Source organism: Alligator mississippiensis, chromosome 2, assembly GCF_030867095.1.
Source record: "Alligator mississippiensis isolate rAllMis1 chromosome 2, rAllMis1, whole genome shotgun sequence".
Classification (NCBI taxonomy): Eukaryota; Metazoa; Chordata; order Crocodylia; family Alligatoridae; genus Alligator; species Alligator mississippiensis.
In genome coordinates, this window is record NC_081825.1 from 275,483,305 (window position 1) to 275,489,537 (window position 6,233).

Below are 6,233 nucleotides of genomic sequence, written 5' to 3' on the forward strand. Positions count from 1 at the left end.
GGAGCTTCATTACTAGACACAGCTAACAGACTGCAGAATGGCAGAACAAAGGCTAATTTGATTGGTGGAAAATTAAGACCATTAAAAAGAAGTGTGTGTCTTTAACATATGTGGAATTAAGAGTTTACAAGAAATCAGTAGATTATCATGAGGCATGAAGTGAATTGACTCTGTTAGTAGTGCTATCTGACTAGAATTGCTTCTGCTGCTGCCACTACCAAGCAGCTGGTTTTAAACTTTGGGTGGATCAGAAATCAAAAGAGGGGGAGATACATGTGCACCAGCTCCCCCTCCCTTCTTCCGCTCCAGGTCTGGCCCTGCAAATTATGACACATTTTCCTTGTATTTCTATATGTTTCATGTGCTACTTAATTAATTATCCTATTGTTGGGTCTGTTTATACTCTATATTTGCACATAAATTTGTTTACTAGCTTGCCACGTTATAGCTCTTGGTAGAATTAGCTGAGCTCTTTGAATGTTTGCATTCAAGTGCCTACATCTTTAACCCCTACTAGTAATCTATCAATAATTAACTCATCTTTTAAAATCTGATAACTTCATGAGTCCACTACCCAGTGAGGCTTGGCATTATATGAACTTATTTTTATTGCAGGTTCTTGATCACAGTTGTTGAACAGGAACCTTTGTTATATTACAAGTTTGTGGGTTGGCACTGTTTTTTGGAGCACTTCTGGAATTCTGCATGAGTCTTGGTCAGCTGCTGCTGCTCTTGAAGCATGTGGCTGTCTTTTGCCCCATATATCTAAAGCTCTCACCCTTATTTTGTCTTCTGTGTTATGCAGCACAATTACAACTTTGTAGTTTCTCCACTTGTGATCTAAGGAAAATCCAGTTAACAAACACATCTTCTTCCATGTCCATCTCCTCACTGACAGAACTCCAGTGGGTGACCATAAATAATGTTTCCTTTTTGTTTGTTTCCTTTTTCATTTTCTGTTTTGGTTTTTATATGCAATATTCATATTTTACATACAGCAGGAGCCAATGCTCTTTGGATGCCATGTTCAAGCATAAGGGAGAGAGAGCGAGCCAAGACAGTGTAAAATTTAGGCTTTGTTCCCTCCTTTTGAAAGTAGAATCCTTTAATCTCCTACAGACACTGTAGCTCTTCCTTTGGGAAGGAACAGCAGTTCACTGTCCATTCCCCTGTATCCCTACAGATTTCTTGTGTGATCTGCCACTTTGCCACTCTGTGCCTCAGCTCCTCATCCCTAAAATGGGGTTTATAGTTTTTCCTTACCTCACAGATTTGTTTTGAAAATACTTATGTTCAAGATTCAGAGACTATGGTCATGGGAGCTATATAAATTTCTAAGATATATAGATATAGGGTACTGATCAATCACAAGCAGAACATGAGTCAGCAATGAGATATTATTGCCAAAAAAGCAAATGCAGTTTTCAGCTGCATTAGCAAAAGGATTGTAGGTAAGACACAGGGGGCACATCAACATGTGCAGTTAATGCAAAGCAATAAACTCTGGTGCATACTGGGGGCATGGGGGCTCAGCCTGACAGGCCAGGGCTGCTCTGACCCAGCCCAACGTGCTGTGGAGGGGCTGGCTGGGGCATAAGGGTGCTCCAGTGTGGGGCTAACCAGCAGGAAGCCCCCACACTGAAGTACCTTCACACCCTAGCCAGCCAGGTTAGCATTTACACATGCACTGCTATGCACTACAGAACTCTGCAGTAGGATAGTAGTTGTATTTACAAGTACTATCCCATAGTGTATTTTATTAGTTTACGGTGGCCTAATAGGACCTCATGTGTAGATGCTGATACATTTACTGCTGAGCTAATTAGTCAGCTCCACAGTAAATATCTCATGTAGACGTGCCCAGGAAGCGATAGTAGCACTCTATTCAGAGCGTGGTGTATTATGTCTAGTTTGGGGGGTTGTATTTTGAGTTTCTGTGGACTTGAACATGATCCAGAATTGGAGTAGAAAAATTCCTCCCATTAGTATCCTTTAAGGAGTCCATATCAGAATTTGGCCTTATGTTAAAAATAGTTACAAATGTTATTCCTCAATTGTCAGCGCAATGAAAATGTTATATAACATGACCCATCTCTGCAAACAAGGTATGGGCTTCTCTCTCATTTACCCTGGTTAGGAATGCTTGGTTTCTATAAGATTAATTCTGAATTCACATCAACATGTGAGTTAGCTTCCCTACATAGAGTAATGTTTGCATTTGGAAGGTTAGTAACATCTTTAAAGAACCTAGGGAAGATCTCCCAACTGTGTGTTAAGGCAGATGGGAAAGTTGGGTAATAGCTTCTGAAAGAAATGGATGATTTCCCTAATAGAGGAAGATTTCAGTGCTCAGCTGCAGTTATTCACACTGGGACACACAATGTAACTGTGCAACATTTAATTTGCGCAAGCTAGCTCGTATACTTGCTGGGATAAACAATGCACAAGAGCCTCCTGAGAGGCCAGTCCAGTGGGAGCTCTTTGTCTCTTAGTGGTTTTATATATCTTTAAACTAACATAGATGTAAATGTAAAACCCAGATCTTAGGGAGGGCTTTGTATGGGATTTGCAGCAATCTCTGGAGAACTGTAAACCTATGAAACAATGAATGGATCGCATTCAGGCACTTAGGCAGCTTTGACACATGTGATATTTTATTGGTTATCTTTTTCCCTACAGAGAAATTCCTGGGGCGATGCAGGATTGGACCCGGAAGCCCCAGAAATGCCTGACCAGGTTTCCCCCTTTGCAGAAGTGAGTCCTGAATCAGAATCCCCAGGTGCGTCTCTGCAAGTGGGGAACCCCATGTTTTCCTCCTTGCAGATGCATCACAGTGATTTCAACTTAAGAGAGGCCTGTTTGGGGAATTCCTATGCACATCTCTGCAACTGGGGAAACCCAGGGTTCCATTTGCAGAGGCACTTCCTGAATGTTGTCCTGTATGAGTGGGAGCTCTGGGAGCAGCAGGGGCCTGACACTGTGGGAAAACATGAGATGTTCATTTCACCCAATGAAGCATATTGGCTGAGCCAGGCCATATCTCAGCACAGATTACTCTGTTTGGTGACTTCTGTTTATCACTTAATTGATGGGAAGTAGGATTTGGATGAGGCTGTGTTTTAGTAAACAGTGAGAACTAGGATGTGTATATGATAAACATTAAAGTTGTTTGGATCAGTGTATGAAAAGGGGCCTGTGAACCCTTAATACTTTGTACTGGGCCTATAAGTTATGTTCATGCCTTTATCATGGCTGCAAATGACCTGGCTAGCATCATGGATGTTATTGTCTAGACTTGTTTGTAGACAGTGAACCTGGCCAAGCTCTTTGGGCACTAAGAACTGAAGCCTGTGGTCTCTTTTTTTCAACAATGAGGTTGTTAAGGACATAGATGGTATCCTGATGGTGTGCACACAGACCATCTGAACCGAGGGAGCCTGATGATACTGGTAACCCCCAAACAACACTTACGGAGTCAGATAATGACATTGACAGAGTCTGCCTTGACAACAGTAGTGTCTCCCTGGAGACCTACAGAGGCTTCCATGAAATACTTAGAGCTCCTTCTATAAGCTCCCTTCTGGGAAGAGAAGTCTGCACCCTCTTAGTGCAAGCAAGGGGGACTGGACTACCCTGTTTTCACAGGGACAGTCCCATTTCAAACACCTCTCCTAGATGTTCCGTCATTTATATCAAATAAAGCATACTAGATGGAACAGCCGTCATGTGGTTCCACCTCCGAACTCTCACATAGTTCCTCCAAGGCAGTGATTATCAACCTTTTTGTACCAGGACCCATCTGTAAATATTGATGGCCAGTCCAGACCCAGTGCCCCTCACTCCAGACCCATTGCCCCCCACCCGCAAACCCCAGCCCCCCAATGTGTGAGGCAGGGTGTGTGTGTGTTGGGGTGGGGGGAAACAGCCCCTCACAGGCTAGAATTCTGCCAGCCTACAAGGGAAAAGCCACAGTTTACCATGCTTTTCTCCTTTAAAGGGGAATCCATTTTTTAATGGACCACGTTTGGGTCTCAACCCTGACAGATTGATAAACACTGGTCTAGGGCACTTATATCATCTCAGGGAACAGCATGTCTGTATTGCTCTTCCTGCTTCCATTTTTTAAAATGAGGGATGTGCAGTGCACACCCCCTCTTCTTCAGCCTGTTGGTCTTGTGATCTATGGAGCTATAAATCATAAAACACAGGAACGAGTGGAAGATTGTAAGCATAATTGCAAATCTGGAGGAAATTCTGGCATCATCATGTGGCATTAAAAAGCAAACATTAGGGGTGTGCGAAGTGGGCCCTATTTATTGAATTCGATTCGGCCCAAATCAGGGACAGTGATTTGATTCGTTGATTCGGATCACTGTTCCCAATTCAATTCAACTGAATCTGAAGATTTGATGCTGATTCAGACATTAACACAGCTTTAAAAGTTTTTTCTACATGCCTTGAGATAGCAAGTGTGGCTTGTGAACGCTGTGATGCTGGGGCACATGGAGCATGCCACAGGAGTGTGGGGGGGCCTCCACGTCCTAGGTGGTGAACCCGGAAGTGGACTACAAGTACTTCTGGTCTGCTTCCGGGTCTGCCAGGTACCACACTGGGCCCCTCCCTCCCCACGCCTTCCCAGCTTGGTGATTGGTCACAGGGGGATGCCAGGTGCCCCCTTCAGACCCAGGAGGCACCAGTCACTGAGCCGGGAGGGTGCAGGGGGCTCCCCCACGCACTCCCTGGTGGACCCGGAAGTGGACCGCAAGTGCTTCTGATCTATTTGTGGGTCTGCTGCCAAGTGCTCTGGGGACCCCCCTGCGCTCCTGTGGGACACTCCATGCACCCCAGCATTGCAGCATTCACAAGCCTCTGCTACCTAGAGGTATGTAGAAAAAACATTTAAAGCTCTGTCTATGTCCGAATCTCTGAATCTTTCCAAATCAACTTGGAGGGTTCTGATTCGATTCAGAGATTAAAGGGTCCTCTGATTCGATTTGGATTCAGCCACCAAATTGAGCTGAATCAAATCAGGAACCGAAGCTTTGCAAAGTCTTAGCAAACACTGTTTTATCGAAGGCAAAACTTATATTATTATTTCATAGACATATATTCATGATTGACACTGTCATTCTGGCCTGTATTGACACTATCATTTAGAAAGCCGGATGAGCAGAAACAAATTCCCTCATACACATTTATACAGACCTGTAAAAAGAGACCAAGCCCTACAAGTGTCAGAAGGACATTTAGAGGAATAAAAAGACAAGCTAATGCTTTTGTTACACTACAAAAGTAAAATGTACTAGAAGGAATTCAGGATTTCAATTTTCAACATTTAAACCAATCTCCAATCAACAGAGCTTAGGATAAGACTTTCCTTGTCGAGCTTCATTTCTTATACCTTCCTCTGCAGCAGCTGATATTGTTTGCTGTTAGAAACAGTGATGAACTAGAGAGAGCTTGGCAAAGTAACTTGAAAAGTTACATTCTGCAGTACGCAGTACTTGCCCTTGGACAATTAATCTGTCATCCTGATACTTCATATGCACTATACATTTTATTGGGTGCAAATTATTTTTATTCTCCGAGACCCATTTACCTTGACAGTATTGTGAAGTGGCCTAATGAGAGATACTTGCAGCAGTCCTGCGTGCATGTGTTATAAATAATTCAAGAGCAGAAATGGCTGCATGAGAGTTCAGAGTAAATACGGTATGTGACCTAAAAACCAGGAAGGCCTTTGATTCCACATCCTTGAAGTTCCCAGGATGGAAGAAAGAGACATGACTGAGAACACTAGATCAGTTTTAACATTAAAGTTGAGTTGGAGCTGAGCTATCTGGTCTCCCATCTTTCTGAGTCAGCTCTTTATCATGGTGGGACAATGCAAAAGTTGTACTGGCTGTCGTGTCCTAGATTTTTTAAAAAGTGGTACTGCTTTAAAGATCTTGCATGTACTTTTCAACTAAAGATCATCAGTAGTTTTGATAGTTTTTAGTTTTTTTCAAGGCACCCACCTATAATCCTTAATGTTTTTGAATGGTTGCTCCTGACAGATTTGCCTTTCTTTTTATAATTTAAGTTTTCATTAAGAAATTGTAAATGCAACCCCCCCCCCAAAAAAAACCAGCAAAGTAGTTAGAAAGTAAACTCATCTTCAAGTTATTCAACAAGCCATTTGACAGTTGTCAGCATGCAAGTCAATATGCAAGCTCTGCTTGGTACATGTAAGT